The sequence below is a fragment of the Sardina pilchardus genome, chromosome 10, assembly GCF_963854185.1.
Source record: "Sardina pilchardus chromosome 10, fSarPil1.1, whole genome shotgun sequence".
In the NCBI taxonomy this organism is placed as follows: Eukaryota; Metazoa; Chordata; class Actinopteri; order Clupeiformes; family Clupeidae; genus Sardina; species Sardina pilchardus.
In genome coordinates, this window is record NC_085003.1 from 26,420,956 (window position 1) to 26,433,142 (window position 12,187).

The following is a 12,187-nucleotide window of genomic DNA, read 5'->3' on the forward strand; positions in this document are numbered from 1 at the left end:
GAGAGAGAGAGAGAGAGAGAGAGAGAGAGAGAGAGAGAGAGGAAGGGAGGGGTGAGGGAAAGGGAGGGGTAGGTGGGTGGAGGGGTAGCTGGGTGGGTGGGTTGGGAGGTCGGGTCCTAATCTCTCTCGTATCTGCCTCGCCTCTCTCGCTGGATGAGTTGCTGCTGCTTTCTCTCACTTTCCGCTCCTCCATCCTCTTCCCGTTCTCACTTGCTGAAGGGATTTTATCTTGAGAACAAGAGAGAGAGAGGTGCGTCTCCAGTGCCAGGGCAGCGGGATTTCACTGGTGAGCTGATTTGCTTTTTATGATAAACTGCTTTTGTTTGCCGTGAACTGTTTTTTTTTTTTTTACATAACATCCCCTCACACAGACTTGCTGTTTTTGAGACAGTTTTTGCTTCAGAGTTTTCCTCTGAAATGCAGACCAGGAGAAAGGTGCTTCAGGAAAGTTGATGAAATACTTGGCAAAAGAGAAAAGTCTGGATGCAATCTCTGTGTGTAGACCTAGGATCTCAAGTGGAGGATGACGGAGGGATGAGGGATGGGGAGAAAGAACGAGAAAGGACCAGAGAGGAGATTAACGGGACCCCTCGGGCCATGATGGAGGGATGTTTTTAGACACAGATAAATAATCAATAGGAACATCCCTAAAACTGACACGGGGCACATTAAGGTAACCTGATAGCCAGTGAGATGCTTTATAAGAGAGAGACAGAGAGAGAGAGAGAGAGAGAGAGAATATTCCTTTCTTCCATCTCATCAGTAGAACTAACCCAGCTCTATGTCCCGCTATGTTTACATACATTACAGCCGCGCTAATCCACAATGTGCTGAGCTGGATGTGTACATGTCATGCGTATGAGCACAAACTACCCCAGAGATACGTGCCATATTTCAGCCAATCTACCCCAACATTCAGTGCCATACATACAGTGTAAATGAGTGCTTTTTCTCCTGTGCGTTGCATGTGCGTTGCGTGTCCATTGCGTGAGTGTTTGTCCACGACTGAACACATGTGTCTGATGTTCTATAGTTGGGAGTGTGTGGGTGTGTTTGTGTGTGTCTGTGTATGTGTGTGTGTGTGTGTGTGTGTGTGTGTGTGTGTGTGTGTGTGTGTGTGTGTGTGTGTGTGTGTGTGTGTTTGTGTGTGTGTGTGTGTGTGTGTGTGTGTGTGTGTGTGTGTGTGTGTGTGTGTGTGTGTGTGTGTGTGTGTGTGTGTGTAGGAGTGTGTGGGAGGGTAGTTGGATGAAATGGAAGGGGGAGTGTGGGGGGGAGCGGGGGTGCTTCCTCTGCAGTGAGAAAGACGAAATGCATAATTTATACGCTGTAAATGTCCTGAAAGCACACAAGCTGCCACCACACTGTGGCTTCCACACTCTGGCTGTATGCAGGACGGAGCGGAGGGTACCCTGCCCTGCGTCCAGGGTCCCCCTCTCCTATCTCATGGCTGGAGGGGTTCACAGGACAGGAGTGCTATCTGGGAGAAGGTGGAGAGAGTTTATGGAGCTTGCCAAATCAGTCTGCCTGCTTGAACAAATGGGGATGAAGGGAGGGAGAGGTGTGTGTGTGGGGGGGGGGGGGCTCGGAGCACTGTGGGCACCACCCTGAATTCACAGACAAAAATGTGCTGAACAGGCACAGACTGTTCAGGTCAACATTACCTGGAAGAAACTGGGGTGCTAGACACACCAGCTGTATAATAAGGACCCTGAAATGGGAGCTGCTTTAAGAATAGCTGTGCTTTATTCATCATCCAGCTTAGTCTGCAGCAATTTCTTTCAAGAACATTCTGTCAGATTTTTAGGGCTTTTTTTTTAACCAACATGACAAACTTGCTGCTGAACTAGTCTATTCAATAGTTTTAAAATATTAATATCCAATATGCAGGTTGGTGATTCGGATTCTCTGCATCATTAATCTTGGGATACTCTCCCAGTCCCAAACCCAAATCCAGTGACACTCCTGACCCAAAGTTATATCCTGCTCATAACAAGCCAAGGCCAATTTCCTGCTAATAACCATGCCCATGACCACACCATGGCACTGATTAAGAACCAAGGATGATTCATGCTGATATAGACATATTTCATGCATGGAGAATAGAGATATTCCATTTGATACACATCTAAATGAAACGTGATCCATGGCGCAGAGCGGCAGGGTTTGGTTCAACTTGGTTTTGCAGCCTGATTGAGGGATTTTGTTTCCGCTGTGCTGCAGGAAGCTCAAAGGGAAGCGTGACTGCAGCAGAATCCATGAGTGTCAATATGCGTTCAGCTAACACTCACAAATCATTAACCAACATCCACCCAGCACAGACACACTAATCACAGCCTCCCATGACATCTGGGGTTAGTGGTGGTCAGGTCTGTGTGTGTGGGGATTGGTATATGAATGTATTTTGGGGTGTACTGTATTGGGTCTATCCATCTCTCTCTCCCTCCTCTCTCTCTCTCCCCCCATATGTCTATCTATCTATCTATCTATCTATCTATCTATCTATCTATCTATCTATCTATTAATATATCCTTTTATCCATTCAGCCATAGAGCAGGAGCACCTAGACTGTGATTTTGTGCTTTAAAATAATGAAAGAATGCAAATAGTTTTAAGTCACCCATGTTGTCTTCAAATGTACTGGAGATCTGGCTAATTCAATCTAGACAGCAGGTAATACAATCACAATTGAAATGTGAAGGTCAGGTTATTTAAAGGAGTATTTTTCTTGTGCTGAAACAAACAACTAAATCAGGAGCAATATCGTTGACATGTCAGTTCGCATTGCATCTACCAACCAGGGGTCTCATACACACACACACACACCACACACGCCACACACACACACACACACACACACACACACACACACACACACACACACACACACACACACACACACACACACACACACACACACACACACACACACACACACACACACACACACACACACACACACACACACACACACACACACACACACACACACACACACACACACACACACACACACACACACACACACACACTGCATGGTCAAACCAGAGACTCCTGTTTTGTTATATCCATGCTCATCTTCAAGCTACATTTGCTGCCGGATATTAAATCTGCTTAATGGGCCTGTGCCCACTGGTCGTATTGATGGGCAAATCAGACAGACTAAGTAAATGTCATAAGCACCAGCCCATATAATAAAACTGTTTCAGTATTTAGTCAACCACCAAGGTACGTGGAAATCATTGCAGTTCAGAAAAAGCTATGATGGAAATATTACTGTATTACAATATTATTAGTCCCCCATCCGACATGCACATTTTTGGATCACACAGTCCCAGTTTTCCAAGTCGTAAGATGAAGACAGGATGAGAATTATTTGGTGTTATTTTCAAATAATCGATTATCTATCTAATTATAATAAGGACTATTTTCAGCACTTCTTCTTTGGTGTGCATGTAGAAAGGCAAGGCAAGGTGTTCTCCGGCTCTTTGGAAACCAGAGAGAAATACTCAGCATGCACAGCAGCGTATAAAACTTTAATGGGTTGCACTTTAGATGGGCTACTCCCTCTCTGCACACAAACTCTCCCTCTCTCGCTTCTCCTCTCTCTCTTTCTCTCTCTCTCATACACACACACACACACACACACACACAGACACTCACACACAGAGAGAGAGAGAGAGAGAGAAACCCACTCCATCTTTAAATTCTTAACTCTATCCCATCAGTACTTAGTAATCACCAGAGAAAGCACAAAAGTGTTCGTGTCCCAATATAAGTGTTCTATGCTAAAACTTTTCAAATGTCATCATTACATTTTGATGCCAGAGTGGCTTTCCCTCTAAAGTGCATAAAGCAAGACTGATTTTTAAATGTTTACAGTAGGCCTATATGCAACTAACAGCACCTCCTTTGGTCACAAATCTTGTTCCAATTGAAGATTGTCCCTCTTACACAATAATTAATGTTACGGACGCTAAACAATCCCATGCCATAAGGCAAGTTTCTCATGCAATACCATGGGCTCTCTTCATACCCTAGTGCTAGCCCATGCAATCAGTGCCGTTGTCTGCTATACATTCAAGTTAGTCTGTCACATACGCTACGCTATCCACTCTTTGTCATGTTGCTTCCGCATATGCTAACTTTTCCATCCCACCACACTACTGCTAGCCATTTAAACTGAAGGAGTCTGTCTTTTATCTTCATGCGTCTGCACACACAAGAAGGCTGCATTATATAATGCATAAGGGTTTGGCTATAGCAAGATGAAGATCAACATGTTGCAACATACTGTATGCAAACTGTAGGAAACACAAGCTACACGATTTACCATCCATCACTGAATTTTAACATTTCAACAATTAACCTATATTTTATTCTTTAAACAATAGAGACCATACACCTCTTACTGAGGATATCTATAGTATAGTCCAATGGATATACTGTGAATCTGCCTCTAAAATGTACGCTTTATATGGTACGTCTTGGAGTGCAATGCCATGCACAAATGTTATTACTTTGTCTGTTATGAAATGACAAATGAATGACAATGAATGAAATGACAAATAAATGACAATGATTGCATTAAAACAATTGTGTTACTTGTTACTGAACAAGTAAATCATCCACACCACTTATTACAGTAAAAGCTGTTCAGGCAGAGCTGGCTGATCACCACCAACAGTGTCTGTCGCTACGCTAGCTATTATATTTCTCTGATTCGGAAAGTCATCTAATCTAAAACCAAACCCAAAATGGTGGAGATGTAGATGTTGTTGAGCCTTTGCTTTACTGAGTGATGTTGTCAGGTCGTTCAAAACAAGTACGTCGTTCACACAAAAATCATTCAACCAGAAATTTCTAGCATGACCCCAGATGGTGACACTTCAGGTAATTGAGAAACTATTGATTTCTGCTCCATAGTGGTGGTGTCCCACACAGAATGGTGGAAAAGGCTCCTGCCATGCTTTGATGGGGACATCATTCGCGACCGAGCCTTGTGCCCTTTAACACCTTAGGGAGACAAACTGCATCAACTGCAAACACACCGCAAATGTGTGCACTTGAACTCAGAGGATAGCGAGTCAATACGGTGATGTGTTGATTGGACATTTCGGCTCTTAGGCTGCTAGAGATGTGGTTTTGATTGGACAACGGCATTGCTGTTCTTTGCTGGTTGTGACTGATGTGACTCCAAAACTCTGTCAGCGGCTGGTTAGCTTGTGTTTGTGGCGACAGCGGCTACAACTCCTCTGAGACTGCATGTGAACTCATGGCTTTGCTGTGACTAATTAACAATCATGCTTAACGATGCCCATCTGTTCCTGTAGCAGGGAGTGCACCCACACCCATACACCCACACACACCCACGCACACTCAAACACACACACACACACACACACACACACACAAGCACACACACACACACACACACACACACACACACACACACACACACACACACACACACACACACACACACACACACACACACACACACACACACACACACACACACACACACACACACAAGCACACACACATAGAAAGGCCTCTCTCTCTCACTCCCATACTCTTAGACTCACATATACAGGAAGATGTCATCCATGACCTTTTACACCATAGCTGTGTGTGTGTGTGTGTGTGTGTGTGTGTGTTTATGTATCTTTGATTATGTTTAGAGGGGTGGCTAATTAAAGGCATTAATATGATTTCATAGCACTACCCACCCCCTGACACACACATACACACACACACACACACACACACACACACACACACACACACACACACACACACACAACCACTCATTCTTACACAGTCAATGGTTTTGATTGTAACCTGTGTTGTGTTGAACCTGCACTCGCCCACTCGCCCAAGCACTTCTGATAAGAAGTCAAGTGCGCTAGCAATCAAGCTTTAAGATGCTAGCTCTCCCACTAGCACAGTCATTAAGCCGTTAGGAGGGAGGTTTACACAACGTACTGCACAGCTACGCTATAAGACACCAACTCAATACTACACAAGCAAAAACGTATAAGGTTAAAAGGTTATTGTTCGCTAAGTCACACACAAACCAAACCCATGTGTATTAGCAAAGCTTTCTTTCCTCTCCCCAAGTAGCCTACTTACTTGCACATAAAAAAGTGCCATCCTCTCGTTAGTGGATTCTGTGCCTCTCTGCTGATGAGCGTGGTGGTACCATTATGCCTAATCAGTCCCAAAGGTGCTATTCATGTTTGTGCCAATCCATGCATGAACGCAAACATGAATCGTGCCTTTGGATAGTTTTATCTATAGCTTACAGTATATCACAACAATTAATGAGATCTCAATGACACCTCAAGCGTCTTGACATTGATGATGCTTTATTGAATAACTGCTGCACAGATTCATCAGAATGCTAAGACCTGAATGAAAATTATATATTCATTCATTCATTCATTCAACCTTTATTTATTCTCGAGGTTCCATTAAGGATAGCTCTCATTCTCATATGTATGTATATATTATATATAATGTATTTTCAAAAGCATTAATTATTATGTTCATTATAGCATCTGAACATTCCTCTCATGCCCTGTGCATGACAGCTATAGTGAGACATTGTGTTGGAGATGAAAGCTCTTCCTTTGTTCACTCAGGCATCCCTCATCAAGCTGACTGTCCAGATGTTTTACAGACCCATTCTTTCTTCATTTACACTAATTAGAGGACAAAAATAATCACACAAGGCTGAGAAAACCCTGCTGGGATTCACACATCACAACTTTAAAACTGTCAGTTGTGACACCACAGAGACTGATGATGATAGCGTCATTGAAAAACCACAGAGCTTCTAGCAATATGCTCCCGATAGAAACTCTGTTCAGGAAGTATTATGTCAGAGGCAGAGTGGGACAGAAACACTGTCATCATTAAAGTATTTCTCAAAGTCTACTTCTTTATTTCTGAGCCATTTCCACTCAACCAGAGAGAAAGGGAAATGACAGGTCTAGTCAATGCATTTTTATTAACAACACACACTTTGTCTGATATCTTTTAAAGATATCTTTTTTCAATGATAGCATTCATTTAACGCATAGCCACACCTGACCCAAAGACATGGAAATGAATAGCTGTGTTGGTCTGGATTTTAGAGATGAATACATAATGTTAGCCTTGTATGATATACTGTACCTAAATATTACTGACTCCAGCAGAGTTTACCTTGCTTACTTTGTGTATTATATTTCATAGAATTCGTCCTTCAGTTGAATATGTATAGTAACTGATTGACAAAGTGATCAACCTATTAATTTAGGGAGAGAGAGAGAGAGAGAGAGAGAGGGAGAGAGAGAGGGAGGAAGAGGGAGATGGGTGTGTGGCAGTAGAAGGTGTGTTATACTGTACATGGGGTACATTTACAGTTGGATGACCACTCTAAATATCATCTTTCAAAAACCTCTTAGATACCTGACCCCTAAACCGAACCCCTCTGAATCAAAGTACTGTGGGGGGGGGGGGGGGGGGGGGGGGGGGGTTCTCCAGGAGACAGATGTTCATTTCCTTTTCATGCAGGGCAATAAGCCCCCCCTCTCTGTATTTCCTTATTATTATACACGCACAATAACATTTCATAAGAATTCATGAAATGCTGCAAAATAACAAAGTACGCTATCAATGCATTCATTATTTTTCACATTCACTCATTTCCTGCTCAGAGGACAGAGAGAGATAGAGGGAGAGAGAGAGGAGAGAGAGAGAGAGAGAGAGAGTGAGAGTAATCTAGAATGTTGGGGGTGGAGAACGGAATGAAATTTCTGCTGTATTAAGCTGGATTAAATTGCAGCTCTCATCTGTCATGACAACAGCAGACTTCTGACTGATTTCCCTCTTTCCCTCACAGGAGAATTACAACATCCCACCCTCATACAGCCTCATTTAGTCATTCTGTCATACCACCTTCATTCATTCATTCATTCATTCATCCTTTCATCCATTTGTTATGTTGTAGTGGCGATGTAAAATGTGGCACAAGGGGAATGGCAAAGAGAACTAGGTGTTTCAGATGCAGATAACTCTCTCTCACACACACACACACACACACACACACACACACACACACACACACACACACACACACAACCACATGAAGATGTCTGTAGCCTATACCTCTCAGAAGTCTCAGAAGCATGGTCGGACATAAAGTTCATTCATTCAGTGTCCTGGGATTAACACTGCAAGCTTACATCCAGACACCAAAGTGACACTAGACAAAAATAACTCAAATCCAGACTTACACAAATCAATGTCAAAACTGAATACAAACCAGCCTGAGGCCAGGGTCAAATTAGCTACTGTTTCAGTAGCCTACAATACTTGCTGCATGCCTACAATACTTGCTGCATGCAAAAACATAGAGGAAGAATTTTCTGGAGACTGTGAAGGCTTCAGAGACTCTTCTCTACACTTAAGGTCTTGTGCTACAGCCTCACCCATGCTTCCAAAGCAAACCCAAGGTCTGATATCCTCTGGCTATACCCTATCCTCATGGGTGTTCTATGCTATTCGCTAGCTCAACACTTATGAGATATTCATGAGTTAAATCACTTATGCGCTGGTGCCATACTCCACATATTAACTAATGACTATGTGTATGGATAATGTTATAACCTAGTGTAAGATGGAGGTGTGTATCTCATAGATAAGATCTGCAATTTCATTCTAGGCCTACACTTACTAATTTACTAGGCCTAGGCCTACTAACTCTTTCATTAGCCTACTCTACACATTTCTACAGTTGCGGGCTAGCTTAAATATGATAGCATGCTAACAATATGATCAATAAACTAGGCCAGCTAAAGTTCTAAAATCCTATTTTTTTCACCCAGCATCTCTACTTTACTCTATAGTGTTTTTTGTTCTTCCTGTGGTGAAGAAACATAATGACTCCTTGGCAACACATTACCTTGATGGGTTCAGTTTAAGGGATAATTATGTGCATGTGGTAGCCTAATGGCGCTTAGCAGAAAGCTATCAAAGCCAAACTAGCAGAGCCTATAGAAACAAATTAACTAAAAATGCTTATGGCTAGTGATTGTGTGTCAGCAAGTACTAGCATCCCCACACATTAAGCTGTGCTAAATGTAAGTATATAACTAACTATGATAACTAAGATAACCATAACCGACAGCTATGAAATAAGCAGAGAAATCCCTTTGTGGACATACTTTGTCTGGATCACACCTAGGGAGTGCAATACCTGTGTTGCTGGGGTAAATCTGATATGGCACACGGCCATGTAGCCCCTTTGCAAACACAATAATGGGCTCTGTGCACAAGCTTACTTGATATCAGCAAACCAGTTTCCTGTTTGTTGACATGGCTGTCAACAAGCACCTTACACGAGTGCTTGTTGAAACATACGAAATACAATCCTAATGTCCGTGGGCGGCTCTAATGAGCACTGCTGTAGCCTACCACTCTGCTCGGCCTCAAGTCATCATGAAAGCGATGTTAGCCTCCAACTTTTCTCCTAAAAACACCAGCCTACGTGCAGTGGCTGCACAAAGTAAGGAGGGAAGGATGTTCGGTGAGTAAGAGTTTTGGCACAACTCTTCAGGTGTTTGTTAACAGCAATGTCAACAAACAGGAAAATGGCTTGCTGACCTCAAGTTAGTGCACAGGGCCTATAGGCATGACTTGTTCATATTCACTTCCAGCTACTGTATCTTCAAACTGTATTTTTAACACTAACACTGATCATGTGTTGAATATTTTCTGTCAGAGGCAAGGAAAACCATTTGAGTTTAACGGTCCTATAGGATTACAATCAGATTTTGGAACCAAAGGATTGTCCGGAAAAAAAAAATCCGAAATCTAAATGGAATCCTATAGGATTGTCAATCCTATATGATCCTAATGGTTCCAAAATCTGTTTGAAAACTGATCAGGACTTTTTGATAAGGGCGCCAAACCCAACAATTTACTGAAATGAATGATTCAAAATTATATTTTGCCTTGTCTGTGCATCGCTGTTGTGCTGACAAAATGATGCACAAAATGACATTGTCTTTGATTAAAACTGTGTACCAAGGGTGTGGTTTAGGGACAAGCTCTAGACCATTCTACTCACTATTGACCCAGATACTAGCACTGCAGTGTGCCAGGAGAGGTACCGAGGGGGCTGACGGCACATAGCCTAGATACATCTGTAATGTTTAAAGGAGGTTTCGTGCGAAAAAATAAGAAATAAAGGGAACAGCCACTAAGCAACAATAGAAGCTCACCCTTACGCCTGTGCTAAATATCTGTGCACTATTAAACCATGTCCTCTGGCTCGCAGTCTTTACTGAAGAGAAACATGCGCAATGGTAAGAACTACAGAGGAATTGGGTTGTGGGGAAGGAGTGGGTAGAGTGTGTGTGTGTGTGTGTGTGTGTGTGTGTGTGTGTGTGTGTGTGTGTGTGTGTGAGTGAGGGGAGGGGTTGGAGTAGTGGGGGGCTTCTCTGGTTCAGGGTGGCTGTACATTGGCTCCTGTCAGGAGGCAATGCATTATTAAAGGCATGTAGGCAGCTCTGCTAGCTGTTCTGATTTAATACCAGCGCCAGTGTGCTCCTTTACTGCTCACAGTGAAGCAAAGGGAGAAGGCAGAGCAGCGGAGGGGATAGTTGGGAGGCTGGGGATGGGGTGGGGGGTGGGGGCAGAGGCTGAAGGGGTGGGGGCGCGATGACAGGTTGCACTGTTGGAAGGGGCTAAAGATATAGAGACAGGGTTAGTAGGAAAAGGGAAACATGGTGGAAAGCCAATGATACTGTGGCTTGCAGCACGTCTGTTTGACCACAGTAGATTACTGTAATGAGCGAGATGGTTGAGCAGCACTTTGTTTTCCCTGGGATCATTAGCCTTTGGCTCCGGTCTTTACCGTTCTCCGTTCTTCTCTTCCTGTTTCGTCAATGTTGACGTTTTCCTCCCTGCTCAGAGCTGGGGGCAAGCATGTGAAAGGGCATCTGGCTGGAAGCATCCTTCCCCTCCCCTCCCTTCTCTTCTCTTTTCTTCTCTCCTTTCATCCTGCTCTCTCCTCCTTTATTCTGTTCTTCCTTCCTTCTGTCTTTCATCTTTCTCTCCTCTGCCTTCTCATCCTGGCTCCACCTGTCAAGCCTCACTCAGGAAAGTCAACATGCAATGGAGATGTGCGCACACACACGCGCACACGCACACACACACACACACACACACACACACACACACACACACACACACACACACACACACACACACACACACACACACACACACACACACACACACACACACACACACACATACACACACATGTGGATCTTCTGTCAGCCAGTCAGCATCTGGCCTTCTATCTCAGGGGTCTCTGTGAGTGTCCTGTGGGGGTGCTCTGTGACTGATGTGAGGGTTGATGAAAAGGGCTTGTGAGCTCAGCAGCCGCTCTCTCAGATCCACTTCAAATTGATTCACCATCATCCTCAAAGATCTGAACCATACACAATCTACAACAGGGGTCTCGGGCCTTTTTGCCTCAGAGAGCTACTTTGACTGAATGAACATGGCCAAGAGCTGCTACTTTTATATTAGTAGTAGCATGCCAATCTCCAACCAAAACGGCTGAATACGTTTTGTGTGCATTTTTAGGCTCTTTTTAGCTCCTTTACCTTCTCTGTTTGAAGACTATGAATTTGATTTGATAAGCATGTTAAATGTTACTGAAGTGACTGTTTGCTGAATGTGCTTTTGGTGTGACCTTTTGGAGGGCTAGAAACACATGGGGAGCTAAAGCTTTTGTGCTACGTGTGGGAGATCCCTGATCTTCATCTTGAGCTAATGACCTGTGCACTCTCCCCATCACAAGGATCTGCTGTTCACAGGGTAACCATATCACCATTTTTAAGTACCATACAGTACCAATACACTTTTTTTTGTAAAATGCAGTTTCTCCTCACTGTCATCTAGTTTGTTTGTTTGCTGTGTGCAATCATAAAAGTCTCCAGTGTTTGTACACAGTCACCAGGGAGACAGTATTTTGATTGGCTGCCGAGCACCTAACCTTTTGCCAGAGTGGTGGATTTGGGTAAAGAAATCTCCTTAGACTTTCATGCTACACAGAGTAGATTCACAACACCCTCAGTTACAGTCATAAAGGAGAATTCTGGCAAGTTTTTCACATAGATCTCCA

At 43.4% G+C, this 12,187-nt stretch overlaps 1 protein-coding gene across 1 annotated transcript in view; it reads left to right on the forward strand.

The window, feature by feature from the left end:
- The first annotated feature begins 149 nt into the window (after positions 1–149).
- sv2bb (synaptic vesicle glycoprotein 2Bb) overlaps positions 150–12,187 on the forward strand; it is a 32,581-nt gene continuing 20,543 nt past the window's right edge. The window contains exon 1 of the mRNA XM_062547202.1: positions 150–286. The gene's annotated coding sequence lies outside the window, so the exon portion shown is untranslated. The remainder of the gene's footprint in view (positions 287–12,187) is intronic.